Here is a 17,520-nt window from a genome sequence, read left to right on the forward strand (position 1 = left end):
CCTCATGTGCCTGCATCCACATGCGTGTAGAGATTCTCCACTTCAGCACTAACAGTCTCAACACTAAAATAATAATAATATTGTAGCACAAAAAAACACCCAAGCCAAGCATAACGAATCTTGATGCTCAAATCGACGGTCGAAGATTAGAGACGGTTCGATGGTTTCCATCTCTCCCTCCCCCTTCTACTAGCTTGCTTCCCCTTCCGCAAAGTAAATCTCGAAACATTCATCACTCCCGCACGCTCTCCCCCTCCCTTCTGCACACAAACACAAATTCGAAATCGAGTTCGCGTCACCGGACAACCGCCACCGCGTTCGCCAACCACCCTCAAATCCGACATACAAACAGCCACACTCTGCCCGCGACAACACAAATAACCCCGCCGGCTCCGGCGACCAACGGCGAGGACTTCAACAGCGGCGGCGGAAATCGCAACAAAAAAAGAGCAACGACACAATAAGTGGATGGAAGCGAAGAACATCGCACAAGTAATTGAAGGTAATTATCATTCTATCCCACTCCATTCCACCGGGTAGATCGTAGTGATTTTTCCACTTCCAGGAACAGCAACCCTAGCCACCTCTACCAAGGAGTTTTCCAATAACCTAAATCAATTTTCCTAACAAATTGAACTAGCGCAGAGATGAGATTTAATAGAAATGCTACTGCTCTCCGCCCTGGGATTTTCGCCATACGATTTGTGCTCAAAGGTAAAAAAAAACCTGAAACATCAGTAACTAGAATACGTCCATAGATCCTAACCCCGCAAGCATCCTGAGAGGCCAAAACTGATAACCGTATGAGATTTTCTACATCCCTTGTCCCGTCAATGTAACCGTTTTTCAAATTAAGTGCCTCTGGTGTGAAATACCGTGAACAAAGAATAGGTGTACCCTGTGCTTCTAGGGTAAAACAACCCGTGCCTCTCTATCCATGCAAATTTGTTTTCACACCACGCAGGGTTTTTTCCTGTGACACTCGACTCTGCTTCTAACACCTGCCCATTTTTCATGCAGCAATGACAAATCCTCACGAAGAAGCTAAAACCCAGCAAAATATTGACGAAGACCCTGCTGAAGAGCATGCAATCCAGCAAGCTCCTGTCAAAGGTTTGAGCAAAAGTCTCCACTGTCCATCTACAAAAAACTATACTGAGACATTAATAACTTAACTGCTATCCTTGACAACAATAACTTAACTATGTCTACAAATAAAACTACCTGCCACTTTTTATATATTTCTTTATAGAAAACATTAAAAATGTTCGCACACTATCTTATTTTTAATTCAAAAACAGTAACTTACCCAATAAATCTTCAACTATCATTGATGATATTCCTCCCAATATGAAATATCACCTGCAGAGTGCATTTTTGTCTCAGAAAATGCTTCACCCTAACTTCACTTCCCCAGCTGCACTCATAACCATAATTAATATTTTCTTCCATCCCCTGATTAGCTCAATCGGTAACAGTAGTAATAACCTATCTTAACCCAAAAAAAGAAAACTAAAAATCCCCTTTGGGAGTTTCACATTCCTTATGCATAATCATGGAAGATATATATTTTATATGTATATCAATTATTTTAGGACAAAAGAATATCCTTTTTTGTTACCTGGTCATTATACAGGACATGAAGACGGTGATATTGAAAGCGCAGAAACAGACAGCATGTCTCCTCATTCATCAGAAAAGGACACAGAACAAAACATGAGGAACAAACCACCTGCGGAAGAAATGATAACTTACACCAGGCTCAACAGGATTAAACATCTAGCAACAAGCAAAAAAAGAGAAAATTAGATACAAGCACTGTTTTTACTCCTGGAGCAAAAAGGCAAAAGCAAAAGGACAATGCTGAAAACATCGTCGACACTAGTACCTTGCAGCATCAGTCATTACCTCTAATGGTACTCCCGCCAACAGCACCTACCGCCACGATGAAACAAGGTGAACGCAAGAAGAAAAACAAACGACAAAGGGTAGAAAAAGAACAAGACGATACCAATAGCAAAGGTTCAGATACCAATGATGATGACGACGACAGAGAACATGATGCAGATTTCATTCCTACAGACGGCGATGATGCCGAAGAGCACGACAACGACGCAGAACATGACGACGATGTAAAAACACACTTATGTACTAATTTTGAATACCACTATTCAGCACTCATGATCTAACGTTCCTTTCTAACAAAACCCTTTTTTTTCTTCTGAAACAGCCCAAATCTGGCCAGAACGACAGAAAGAGGAGAAAGACAAGCGGAAAAGAATTGGCAGCACCAACAGTTGATGAAGAACAGCAAGAAACAAACGAAGAAGAATGCCAAATCAAGGCAGGGGCAGCATTGGCTCATGTCAAGAAAGCATGGAATTTACTTAAAGACCGTCACACGCAAGATATTAGGACGGCAGGATTTGGCATCATAGAGAACTGCAAAATAACGCGCTCCATCTGCAGACCGCTTTCAGCACACATCTACGACAACTGGACATAGAAAGCATGATAATAACCTTCGGTGATGGTACCGAAGACAAAAAAATCAAGATTACCAAGGAAGCAATACACAAGGTGTTTGGATACCCAAACGGCACGGAAAAGTCAGCACCAAGGCCAGCGAAGAGCTCAACTTCAATGAAAAACCTGATGTCAGACCTTGGCTTCAAAAATACAAATTTCAGGCCAAAAGAACTATGCATGGAGCTAAATAAATTGGTGGAACTAGATGACGAACAGTCAAACAGGAAATTAGTTAAAATATGTTTCCTTATTTTTTTCCACAACGTTGTCTGCGGGTCAAGCGCCGCTATCTTCGCCGCCCGACAAGCTATAATGGTAGAGGACATGGATTATCCAGAAATGGCAAAGATGGATTTCTGCGAGGTAATCGTCGAAAGTATTAAGGAAGGAGCCAAGATATGGCAGAAGCACAGGGATTTGCCTCAGGAAGAAAAGAACAAAAAGCATGTCAATGGTTTGGCACAGGGGCCAGTAATCATGTACCTCGACTCCCTGCTGCTGCCAACCGACACAAAAGAAATGCGGAAGATTGCAAAGACAATGGACAAGACCTCATTACCACGAGCAAACCATCTCAAAGAGAGTGACCTAGCAAAAATAGCTAGAGCAGATATGAAAAGGGACGGAAAAGCACGACCAGATGACTATGAATTTGGCAAAATACAGGTATAGCTATATTGTACATAAATCAGTCCTTCCCTTTTTGAAAACGGTTTCCATTCTAATCAACTCCATTCCACCGAAACGATGCAGACATGGAAAGGAACAGCAGAGAGGATCTTCTATGCCAGCACAGCATCAACTTCGTCTTCAATTCACCAGTTAGCAGGAGAACATCGCAAACAACAGCAACACTAGAACACGACCAAACTGCTACCACCTCCACCCAAACGCCGGCGCGAACCACGTGTCAGCACCAGTAGAAGCAGGGAACCAAAAAAAAGCATCAGCACAGGACCAGAAGAAAGATTCCAAAGGATAAACAAATTGTTGGAAAAAGTGCTCCATGAAGCAGAACAGATACCCGCAGTAACCACCAGGGCTGAACACCAATGCAACGAAAAAGAAGAGAGATTGGATGAAAAAAACAAGAACTCAGTCGTGCAACAAACAATTGCCCTGATGGATTCATTAGAACAACTCAGACAATTTTAGGACATAGTTTGCACAAGGTATCTGACAGACAACGCGACCCTGCAGACACTAGAGCAAGCAGATCCAGCAGCCTCAAGTACACTAGCCGATGAAATCGTAGCCACAACAGAACCAATAGAAAGAAGAAAAAGAAAGAAAGAAGAAGAAGAAGAGAGGAAGAGAAGAACAAAATCAAGGGACATAGGCATTGACAAGAAGAAGATAAAGCGGCAAAAACAGGTAAATAAATAGTAATGCATGGTGCCATACGCACCCTAAAGCAAACCCCTGTTTTCATACCTCAACTAAAAAGAACGGTCTCAATGCTTTCAGGAACGTACCAATAGCACGCCAGGCCAAGATGAACTCCAACAGCAGGATGGTGTCAACAACCCCAAAAACAAGAATGAACGTAACAAACAAAGCAACCTCACAACAGACAATGCTACAACAACAACTACCCCAACACAAGCACAAGATACGATCAACGTCAGAACCTGTGAAGAGGTCAGTATGAACATCCATTTTTCCTTTCAAAACTGGATAGAGTTATAAGTTAACTGACAAACCTCCAACAAAATATAGGCTCAGCTGGAGAACAATCAAGTCAGCAGCCCCGCCAACCAAATGCAAGAGGCTGACCCACAATCAACCGTTAGCATAACAAACGACAAAGAAGAAGAAAACAACGAAGAGGAGGTAAACTTCCATAGCCCACTATACCCCACACCGAAAACTCATAAATGGCATGAAAGAAAGTGAACCGCAAACTCATGTTGTTTGATCTCCAGGTATCACAAGCACTGCAAGACCAAGAGACAACCCATGTTGAAATTGAACCCCATAGTGAACCTCAAACAGACGAAGGCGTCACAGAACAGGAACTTTGTGTACAAGAGATTTCCAGTGCCACAACATTGCAGACCACCATCACGAGTACAAAGGAGAAAGCCCAAGACATCCCAGCCGATGAGAAACAAGAGACTGTTATACCTGACAAAGAAACAGTCGATGCAGGCACGAATAACCCAGTCATCAACATGGAGGTAAAAATTCAACAACAACAACCACTTTTCAAAATATTTATGATGTCTGAACTACCTAATACACCCCGCCACCGCAATACAAAGATTATAAGGGATGTCTCACCCTGTTATTTGAACAAATGCACGAAACAAACGAGTACGCTGATCTCGAAGATCAAGAACTTCAAACAACAACATCTGAAGAGGTGAGGTTACAAAGCTCAGACACAAATGAAGTTCAATTTATAATTTCAATTTTTATTTAACAGGAAGAGGAAGCAAGCGAAAGCACTGGCATAGACATTCAACAAGAAAAACAAGAGGACAACACGAGACAAGGAGAAGCCGTAGTTCCAGCAGTAGACAGTCCTGCAACTCCAGAGAAAGAGGTCTTATAAAAAAGAAATTGTAACTGAACAGTCAGAGATGCACCCATTTCTTAAATATTTTTTGTGTTGGTGCAGGTACAAGAAGCTCAAGAAACCACCAATAATCAAGACCATCAAACACAACCAGAGGAGCCCAATAAACAACCCGAACATGTTCTTCAAACGGTAGACAATAATGCCACTGAAGACCAAGCCACAAAAAATTCACTCACCAAACAACAGGTACCAGAGACAGCGGCAGCGTTAACGACTGAAAAGGTAAACTTACGAAACCTGAACCATGAAATTATAAAATTGTTGCGTGCACAATCAAATAAACTCCAACCTACCACATTTGTATTCACTCCAATGCACTCTCACTTTGCCGCCTCTATGTTTGAACAGCTGCAAGAAAAAAACAAGGTCAGTGACGATGAAGCAAAATAAAGAGCAAGAGAAGGACCCAAAACCACAACTGAACGAAGAATCAGCAGTAGCAACAACAAATACAGAGGTGAAAACACATAATACCTCTTCACGAACCTATAGTTCAAAAACACGCATTTGACATTTCACTACTTTCCTGCATCGCAGAGAGAGGAGACCAATGAGCAAAAGGAGGGCACTGAAGAAGGGCAACATGTTCTTCAAAAGGCAGACATCAACGTCACAGAAGACCAAGCCCCAAAATATTCACTCACCGAAAAACACGCAGCAGAGACGGCAGCAGCGACAACGACTGAAAAGGTAAAGTTACATAAGCTGATCCTATCAAAGTATAGAATAGCTATGTGAAACCTCAAATGCACTGCCACTTAGCCACCTGTGTGTTTCAAAAGCTACAAGACAAAAACGACGGCAGCGGCGATGAACTACAAAAGAAAGAAGAAGAAGATGCCCAAAAACCTCCACTCAACGAAGAACAAGCATAACATTCAGCAGCAGCAACGAGAACAGTAGCAGAGACAACAAAAGCAGCAATGATTGAGGAGGTAAAGTTACATAAGCTGATTCTACGAAAATATAAAGTAATTCCATGAGAACTCAAATGCACTCAAACTTAGCCACCTTTATGATTGAACAGCTGCAAGACAAAAACCATGACAGTGACGATGAACACCAAAACAAACAACAGGAGGATACCCAAGAAACTACACTCAACGACGAACGGGTGGAACAGTCAGCATCACCAATGACAACTCAACAGGTGAAGTTGCACAAAATTTTTCCACAAAATTACGACTTAATCACAATCAAAATAGCTCAAACCACGCACCAAACGCTTCGCTATTTTCCCATAACATCTGCTATAATTAAAATAAAGTAGCAAGTTAAATTATTTCAATGCTTTTTCAATGATAATGCAGAAACACGAAGAAGGCGAACACGGAGATACAAGCAATTAAGCAGACACACACATTGTTCCAGAGAAAGAAGCAGAAACCATCGAAGAAAACCCTACACCGTCGTACGATGCCAATTCCCCTGGCAGAGAGGTCTGTGCCAACCAGGTCGAGACTGAAAAACAAGACGGAAAAGACCACCAGCAAGACACGACGGTTGACAAGGAAAAACATGATGCCAAGAAAGGCACACACGACTCAAATGAGGATGGAGCAGAAACTGAACAAAAGGGTACAACGCAAAAAGAAGAACATAACATGCCGCAAGAAGCAGAAGGAGAACAAGAAAGGAACAACACTGGACAGGACATATCTTCTAGCATCGAAGCAGGCAAGACAATAGAAACTTAATTACTATCTTGTGATCTTGTGACTTGGAATTATTTACATCGCCATGGAGAAAGGGGACAAAGATAGTGATTCCGTCAACAAAGCCATCGAACACCTGTACAACGCTAGTATGCAAGCCATGGACACAGAGAGAAATGTAAGTTCATGCAACTAACACAAAACACATTATTACACACGATCATTTTGACTGTATCATGTGTAAACTAAAACATTTTTCTAAATATACTTTGCAGGGATGAGCTTTTCATTACAACGAACAAGTTTGATGTCAATCTAGGCCATGTCCCCGAAAGCTTCAAGGTCGGTAAATCAGTACGCACCGAAGCAATCGAGCCCATGCTAACAATCTTGAGAAAACAACTAAATGGCACAGGGAGAAAGATTCTGTCGTTAAGCAACATTGTAAGTAAAGATCACGGCAAAAGAATCACGTTTAAAACAATATATATATATATATGACTTTATAAATAGATAAACTTCCCCTATAACTGGACTTACAAATTCCCTTTGTGTATCTGTGACAAAACAAGCAGCACTCGATAAAGGAAGCCGACGACGAAGATCCAATGTGCTATAGAAATAATGATCAAGAACACATTAGAAAAAAATTACTACCTGCCAGGCTTACATCATTTTTCAACATGCAAGAAGAAGGAAAACTGCAAGATTATAACATGGTAAGCAGATCAGCTTGCATATATGTTATGCAAAAGTTCTCTTTTTTATTTTATGTTTCTAAATATAAGAAGATTTCCAAATATTTTCTTTTTATTTTTTGTTTTGCAGTTCCTTCTACCATGTTCGTTGCGCGGGTTTGAGCAAGACGAAAATACAAGTCATTACTTCACCATTACAGTTAACATGCAAAAACAGCGCTTTGAACTCCTTGACTGTTCAACTGCATATCCAGGCACAATAGAATTCTTCAACAATGTAACCAGCAAATTAATGAAAATATGGAAGCACGTAAGCACAGAGCTACAGCTTTCACAAAAAAGCATCGACCATTTCAAAAGGGTCAAACTGCAGGTGCCACTTCAAGGAGAAGACACGTAAGCACTTCCAACATTTCACTTCTTTCTTTTTTTCAATGCAAGATTCACTACTACAATTACTGAAATAATTATGTTCTTTCATCTTTTCAATGCAACAATTACCACTACCATTGCTCCAACACTTCTCTTCTTTTGGTTTCTTGAATGCAACAACCTTACTAGTACCATTCCTCTACATGCAGAATGGACTGCGCATTCTATATGTACATGAACCTGAAACACTACTCCAATGATGGAACAGCAGCAACCTTAGAGCCAGAACAAGTACCAGAGTTGAGGAAAAAATTCTATATCAACTAATCAGTCAACACAGAGGGAATACCAAACTGTCATTAATCAAGTGTACAACAGGTTAGTCTTTTCAGAAACTAAACCTTACAATTTTGTCACACTAGAAGAAGTAATATTCTTTTTTTAATTATTATTTTTTGATTCTAACAGATATGCTGAAGTATGAAGTCGATATGGGAGACAAAGAAATGCAACAGACAGAATGTTGCGTACTAGAAGAGTTTCCGCCAAATCCCGAGCCAAAAGAACTTATTATGCATGCGACAACCACAAAAGAGCATGAAGTTATTGATATATCCAGTAAACACAAAGAGGTTATGGATGTCAGCAGCCACGCCGTCGCCCAAGAATCTTGCACAGGCCACGAAGAAAAAGATCCACCAATAGAACCAGATCAACCACCACCAAACGACAAGATACCACACCATGCTGAAGAGGAAACGGACGAGCAAAATATCAACAGCAATACCCCAAGCACAGAGCAACTTGAACAAACAGGCACTGATTTAAAAGAGGATGGCACAAGCAACGACGTACCAAATACACAAGAACAGGTTTTCGAGCAGAAGAAACAACTTGTTCTTCTTCAAGAAGAAACAGGCTCGACAAGCAATCAGCGAGGCACCTCCAGCACCATCTCTTTAGACTTCCTAAAACCCAAAACAACGAAAAAGCATGAAGAAGTTGATGAATTTCTTTTAAGCCTTGACCCGGACCAACTGAAGCAATACGGTATGCTTAAACAGATGGGCTAGACATTCGATGAAATCAAAACAGCAATGATTTACCAGGAAGACTTTGAGTTCAACAAAAATCCCACGTCGTATGTGACAAGCTTGCAGCAAGAATCAGGAGAACACTCAATGCCTCAATCATCTAAGAACAGCTCAGACAAGAAAATCTCGGTCAAGAAGAGGCCGGTAAAGCCTTCAAGCAGGCTCCATGAAAAAATCATGATTGCTACTTTTGTCCCAGGAGATTTCAAATTTATGAACAAAGCCAGAGCACTTCATGAATACCTATTCAGCAAAGAAGGACAGGACGAATGTGGAGAGTAAGTACATTCTCTTGTCACAACAAAAAATAAAGAAATGTTGCCCCTTTTAAAACCAACCTAACTAATGTATAAACTTTTTCTGCTTGCAGTCTAAACGTATATATTAGCTCGAAGCGACCCGATTGGATTACAGGAAAACAAATAATGGAACAACTACAGAAAGGAGATGATGGACAGATGGAGGGCTCCATCGCAAACGCATTGTTCGAAGAATGGACAGTGCAGCAACAATACAACACAACTGATAAAGCCATACTTCCCGTAGAATTTGCAAACGTATGAACTCCAATTTGACAAAAACACTTGCATCATTTCAGTTATTACAAAGATTGAACTAAAAAGTAGAAAACTTTTTGGTCACAGATCGTGCTCGGTGTTAAAATTGGAGAAAAAGGAGGACTAGCAGAATTCAATGAGGACGAAGCATTGAAACAGTTTGCATCCCTTGTAACAGGGAAGGAACTTTTAAAGAAAAAGCTGGTAAGTTAATAGAAATATACAAACATAATTCATTCTTCCTACAGATTGCACATTTACATGTTATTTAATTCTCCTGACAAGAATGAACTTTAACTCACTCTGTCTCCAAACACCGCAGATTATGATACCTCACAACACAGCTAAACACTACACACTGTACGTGCTCAACAAGTGCACGAGCTCCATCGACATACTTGACTCACTGAATTACAGACACAGAGACGGAAAAATACATGGAAAACACACCACAAGGATCACCCAGAACTGCTATGTCAATTCAACCTTGTTTTCTAATTGGTTTTCCAATTCCTGCATTCCCTTTATTAATGGCAAAACCCAACAATAACACCAAACCGTAATCACAGATTAAAAGGATGCACGCACTCATGAAGAAGCATTACGGCGAAGCGGAGCTACGAGCCAACAGCGAACCAAACTGGTCGAGGATAGCAGAAACACCTAACAGAGTTTGCGTGCCAAAACAGCAGGGTACCCAATGCGGACACTTCATGGTTCAATTTGCAAAATACTGGATTGGCATTGATCTCATAAAAGATGATGAGGATTTCGATGTAAGTGAATAGTACGAGAGTAGCAATTTTAACTTTTACAAGCAGCACTACTTGAATACTTCAATTATCTCATCAAAGAAAAATAAAAGAATATCCAATGACCTCCATGCAGCAAAGCAACGTAGATGCCGAGTGGAAACCAGAGTTCCTTTTTACAGCCATATTTGGTGAAACAAACCAAGTAAAGTGCGAGGGACTACCTGGAAGAATCAAATAATTCAAACCAGAAACTTCAAAGTTCTTTTCCACCAACAAAGGTAAGAAAATCATTTCTACTTATCTTTTTTTTTGTAATAACCTACCCATCCCACGGTTCACCAATGTCTTTCGTCTCACGAGAGCTTACATATTACATATCTGCTTCCGCTGACAGAAACAGATGAAACAAAAAGGGAAAAAAGACGAAGCACCAGTCCATACCAAAACATTCTCATTGCTCCCAACACACAAAGGAGGCGTCCGACCTCTTCCATCTAGTCATGAGCGACAGCTGGCAGGAGGAATACAAAAATTGAGTTGTTTTCTATTCCACCTCAAAATAGTTGGACTGAGGCCAAAATAATGTAAAAATCTGTTTCTCACTGACCGTGACCTCCAAAATTATTTTATCTCCCTGTCGCGGCAAAACTATATTTAGGCGCATCCGTAGGGACAGTGAAAGCACGCAAATTACTGGAGCCCAACTGAAGGCAGTATTTGGTCCAAGACCAGCACAGACGAACATACCACATCATATGGAAAAGAGGGTCCTCGATGACATAGCAGAAATCTGGGAATGCAGACAAGATTCAAACAGAGTGACAGAGTAATATTAGGCCCAAACTTTGCAGAGGTAAACTTTTAAAAAGAAAAATCTTGTCTATATTGCAACACCTACTCTTTTTATATTGTTACACAGCTCTTTTTTCTAACAGTTTTTTTCATCATAAATATTGCTTGCAGCATATATTGGATATTACAAAATTTAAAAATTAATTGCAAAAAACAAAGAATCAGCTGGTCCCCATGTATCTCAAGGAAAATCAACGGAAAAAGCTCTCAACAGCAAACATGGTAACAACCCTTTCCTCCATGACAAAATCACAAAATATGTGTTCTATTAAATTGCTTTATATTAAACTGTCATCTAAGCAACAAGTATTTTGTACGCAGATATTCATTCCAATGGAGAAGCATGAAACACAAAGTTCACATTATTGATCCTCGAGAAACGACTCCAGAGGAATTTGAGAAAGAAAAGATAGACATCGATAAATTGCATCCAAAAGAAGCATGTCGAGTTCTTCACGAAAATGAAGATGCTAAAAAAGAAAGAGAAAGACAGTTTCAGGAATATCATGTTCATAAGTCGGCAATCGTAAGCATTTATACATAACAATTTTTTCAGTTTTACAAGTTGCAATATTTAAAAAATTAATTACAAAATGCAATATTCCCAGGTACCTAGGTTTAAAGAAGTCTTCAACATCATACTAGGACAAACAATGAATGCCAAGGGTACAAGATGGCAGATTCATACCGTGCAAGATGTTCCAGTGGTAGAAAAGGGAGAATCAACATTTGCTGTTTTCAAGCTTGCATTCATCTACAATGGTGAAAAGTTTGTCGAAGACCTGGAAGATTTGACAGTAAGTTTATATATATTTACTTATAAACAACTTATATGCACAAACTCTAATAATATACTTCTCTTCTCGGCAAAATTTCACGGGATGAGGTCGAAGACTGGAGGGCAGAGGCAATGTACATTCTCTTAAGTAGCGAGATGAATCAAGTCAAAGCTAATGAAATGGGTGACGAGATTAGCAAGATCTTCAGCAAAAATGAAGACTAAAACTTTTGATTTAGCCCGCGAGGCTAATTCTATGTAGACGTGACAAAACAGTTTATCAATAACTCACATTTCTATGTAATGTAATTAGAAATTGCGTGTTCATGTTAAAAAGAGAACTATTTCGACAACAGTGCCTCTTACATCATCAGAGAGTGCCACTAAACTATAAACAACAATGCCTCTTTTTATTTGTACGACAGCAGTGACTCCCAAAACGAACCCTTACGCATGACTCTGGAGACCACCCTCCCGTGCCTCCAGAGGCGACATGGCCTTGTGCCACCAAAACCTGGGTTACCATGCCTCCGGGCAATATCCACACACACACACACATACCCTTACGCGTGACTCTGGAGACCACCCTCCCGTGCCTCCAGAGGCGACATGCCCTTGTGCCACCAAAGCCTGGGTCACCATGCCTCCGGGCAATATCCACACACACACATACTAAGAGCGCCTCAACCGTGGCTAGCTCCTACGCACACGTGACTTCACATGCTTCAAACCCGTGCCTCCGGAGGCAACATACCAATGCCTTCGTAGTATGCACACATGTGCATGCACACACAAACCTATATATCCTCAACAAAGCCTAGCTCTTAAGCAGACGTGACTGCACATGCTTCAAACCCGTGCCTTTTGAAACAAAGCAGCTTGCCTTTTGCATGACCTGCTATATAAAAATTAAACGAGCCGAAGGCGAGCAGGATGTTCCCTCGCGCCGGAGGCGCCGTGTCACACCACGAGGGACAACGCGGCACACGAACCAGCACGCTGCATGACCAACACACACTTCGACATATGCCCCCCTTCAAGATGTTTATGAAAATTAAACGAGCCGAAGGCGAGCAGGAGGTGTCCTCGCGCCGGAGGCGCTTTTCTTCAATTTAGTAAAGTTATACACCCGTGCCTCTCCTAGTGTTCACCTGTGCCTATAAAGAAGTCACACGATTGAACGATTCTGGAGACTGCCGTTTTACATTAAAAAGTTGTTTTTTTTCTTTACTTGAAAGGTCACATTTGATAGTGTTGGTAGTCCCCGCCCGTAACTACCCCATAAATCTCCATTACCCGGAAATATAATGGGAACAAAAAGGGAAACGAGAAAGGGAAACAGGGAACCAACCGCGCGAACTGGTATTTTCTTTGTGTTTTCGTGCGGAAAGGGAAAACGGAAAATTCTGGTAGTTGGAGGGTCAAACTGCAAAATGCACCAAACCACAAACCGGAAAGGGAAAACCGGGAACCAACCGCGCAACTGGTTTTCCCTTGCGGGAGCACTCCGCGCGCGACACTTGTCACACGCGGAGTGCTCCCGAACCGCTCGTTACGAGCGCTCCGAAGGAGCGCTCGTTAACTAGTTGCTCCCCGAAGATAGGCATATTTTTTCTAATATCCTCAAAATGATTATTTTAATTGAGAAACTGAACTGTTCGTGTGTTTCGGGCAAGGCCGGGCTTGGGTTTGGGATTTTGAGTTAGGATTTTGTCAAGCCCGGCAAAAAACACGAACCCACCTAGAGGATGATCAAGTCTACTGCAAGCTCAGCCCCGAAAATGGCAACCGATGTCTGAGGCTCAAGTTTTCCACGCCATGGCCTCTTTGTTTTGCTTGATTTTAATAAAACCACTAAATAGTGAAAATGCATGTGCACAATCCAATTACCCTGGAAACCTACAGGATAAGAAACTATGTGATGGTTTTTCTACGGAAAACCATATAATTTCATGGTAGAGTGAACTTGTTCGAGCCGTATAAAAACCATATGAATTGATGGAAAATTTCTTGGGAGGTTAGACTCAATAATAATAATAACAAATTTTTGCGAATGAGACTCAATAATAATTAAAATTGGGTGGAATATGGTGTGTCGAAAAAGTTTTTTTAGCCTTTTGACCTATATCATCAAACAACCAAAGAACCTTTTCCGAGGACATGAATCCTACAGAGTGTAGATGCTTGGTCCATGTCATTTCTTAGCAAAGACCTATTTTCCAATATTAAATTATGCTTTGAGCCACATGTTCCTCACATTGTGATTGTTTGAACCAAATTTAAGTACGAAGATACCAATTTGAACTAATAAATAAAATATCCTCCCCATTCTTATGTGTATTTCCTCTCTGTTAGGCACGATGCATGATTTGACATCTATTTGTTGATATATCGTGACATATATGTGAACTTTATCCCATGTGTTGTAATCTACAAGTCCTTTGAGAAATAATTGTTGATAAATCAATCATGTTGCATACAACTTGAGAATTTTTTTTCTAGTCTTATCATGTCCAGGAGAAAGGGAGCGGCATGCCCACATATGGTGTGATGTGTCATCCTTGTTAATTCTACATTAACCTATTATGTGGGTCTGATCTTTCAGGTTGAGGATGTAACTTTAAGGGGTCCTTTGGTTAAAAGGTTTCTGGAAAAGAATTTTGAAGGATTATAACCCTTAGGAATTTTTCTACGTGGGTTGTTTGATCCATGTGATTGCAAACCATCACAACTTTTTCTTTGGATTCACATGCACACGATTTCATAGGAAATTTTTCATCCACTCCAATCTCTTGCAAAAGATTTATTCTATGGTCCAATCAAGCAAACTAAGAGCTCATTTGGTTGGCATTTTTTCAGAGGATTATTATAAGATTTCGACCCTCAATAGCTTTTATGTCAAACATTCATTTTTGCAGAATAGAAGACTACATTCCTTAGGATTGTGTTCATCTTGACCCGATACCTGCATATTCTTAGCAGTAGGTGAGAGCTCATGGAAATTTTCTGGGTTGGGGAGGGCATCCTAATCCCTTAATTTCCCTATTTCTTTTATTTGAACATCCTAGAAACTGAATCAACTATAAAATACTGAAGGTTTCACATGATCAAGGCACTGCTACCCTATGTTTGCCATATTGCTGCGGTTTTAGGGCATATTTGGTTCTACTAGTTCTCAAAGGAATTTCATACGATTCCAACGAAGATGAATTTATCATCTAGAGTCTATTCGATAAGAAATAAATTTGTCAAGATCGTATGGATTGGTTTTTCTACAACACCGTTCCATAGGATTCCTAACGAGAGGTAGACCCTTGTAGAAAAAAACTTTTGAGTCTTTCACAACTTTGTGATGCACCAGGATTCGACTAGGCTGCATGGTCTTCATGAATTGGAGGGGAAAAGGGGAAGAATACAGAAGAACACAAGGAACACACGAGGATGCCTAGGATAGCGTCATCCACTTAGTGCATATCCAACAACAAGCATCTTGATTACACAAGCTTGTGGATGGTAACTCAAAGCAATAACCCTCTTGCAACCAAATTACCTACTCGTTTGGTAAAACCGATTCAAATAATATCCAAAGGAAAGAGATGTGCAATGTAGGGTTTTCTTCTCCAAATATGAATAGGGAGGTCTTGTATCAACCCGTAGGAAGGATAGATTCATCACCGAATCGGTGGCCTTGAATACTGTTGGGGAACGCGGTAATATCAAAAAAATTCCTACGCACACGCAAGATCCATCTAGGTGATGCATAGCAACGAGAGGGGAGAGTGTTGTCCACGTACCCTCGTAGACTGAAAGCGGAAGCGTTATGACAACGTGGTTGATGTAGTCGTACGTCTTCATGATCCGACCGATCCTAGTACCCAAAGTACGGCACCTCCGTGATCTGCACACGTTTAGCTCGGTGACGTCCCACGAACTCTAGATCCAGCTAAGGTCGAGGGGGAGTTTTGTCAGCACGACGGCGCGATGACAGTGATGATGAAGTTACCGACGCAGGCCTTCGCCTAAGCACTACAACGATATGATTGAGGTGGAAATCTGTGGAGGGGGGCACCGCACACGGCTAAACAATCAACTTGTGTGTCTATGAGGTGCGCCCCTCCCCCGTATATAAAGGAGTGGAGGAGGGGAGGGTCGGCCCTCTCATGGCGTGCCCAAGGGGGGAGTCCTACTCCCGGTGGGAGTAGGGTTCCCCCTTCCCTAGTTGGAGTAGGAGAGGAAGGAAGGAGGAGAGAGGGAGAAGGAAAGGGGGGCCGGCCCCCACCCCAATTCGGATTGGGTTTGGGGGGCGCGCCCCCACCTTGGCCACCACCCCCTCTCTCCCACTAAGGCCCAATAAGGCCCATAGACTCCCCGAGGGGTTCCGGTAACCCCCCCCCCCCAGTACTCCGGTAAATGCCCGAACTCACCCGGAACCATTCTGATGTCCAAACATAACATTCCAATATATCGATCTTTATGTCTCGACCATTTCGAGACTCCTCGTCATGTCCATGATCACATCCGGGACTCCGAACAACCTTCGGTACATCAGAACACATAAACTCATAATACCGATCGTCATCGAACGTTAAGCGTGCGGACCCTACGGGTTCGAGAACTACGTAGACTTGACGGAGACTCATCTCCGGTCAATAACCAATAGCGGAACCTGAATGCTCATATTGGTTCCTACATATTCTACGAAGATCTTTATCGGTCAAACCGCATAACAACATACGTTGTTCCCTTTATCATCGGTATGTTACTTGCCCGAGATTCATTCGTCGGTATCTCAATACCTAGTTCAATATCGTTATCGGCAAGTCTCTTTACTCGTTCCGTAATGCATCATCCAGCAACTAACTCATTAGTCACAATGCTTGCAAGGCTTATAGTGATGTGCATTACCGAGAGGGCCCAGAGATACCTCTCCGGTACACGGAGTGACAAATCCTAATCTCGATATACGCCAACTCAACAAACACCTTCGGAGACACCTGTAGAGCATCTTTATAATCACCCAGTTACGTTGTGACGTTTGATAGCACACAAAGTGTTCCTCCGGTATTCGGAAGTTGCATAATCTCATAGTCTGATGTAACGCCCACGATGCGGCTATATCTCCCACATGTCGAGGCACGACTTAGAGGCATAACCGCATTGTGGTTTTGTCGCAAGAAGGGTCATCTTCACACAATCCCATGTAATGAACAAGAATGGGATAAAGAGTTGGCCTACAATCGCCACTTCACACAATACATGAATAAAACATACATCAATCAGAGTACACACATAGGTCCGACTACGGAACCAAAAGAAAAGAAGACAACCCAACTGCTAGATCCCTGATCGTCCCAACTGGGCTCCACTACTGATCAACATGAAAAGAAACAACACAATGAACAAGATCTTCATCGAGCTCCCACTTGAGCTCAGTTGCGCCACCTGCACTGGTATCCCTGGCACCTGAAACTGTTTTGGAAGTATCTGTGAGTCACGAGGACTCAGCAATCTCACACCCGCGAGATCAAGACTATTTAAGCTTATAGGAAAGGATGGTGTAGTGAGGTGGAGCTGCAGCAAGCACTAGCATATATGGTGGCTAACATATGCAAATGAGAGCGAGAAGAGAAGTAACGGAACGGTCGT

This window comes from Aegilops tauschii, chromosome 2 (genome assembly GCF_002575655.3).
Source record: "Aegilops tauschii subsp. strangulata cultivar AL8/78 chromosome 2, Aet v6.0, whole genome shotgun sequence".
Classification (NCBI taxonomy): domain Eukaryota; kingdom Viridiplantae; phylum Streptophyta; class Magnoliopsida; order Poales; family Poaceae; genus Aegilops; species Aegilops tauschii.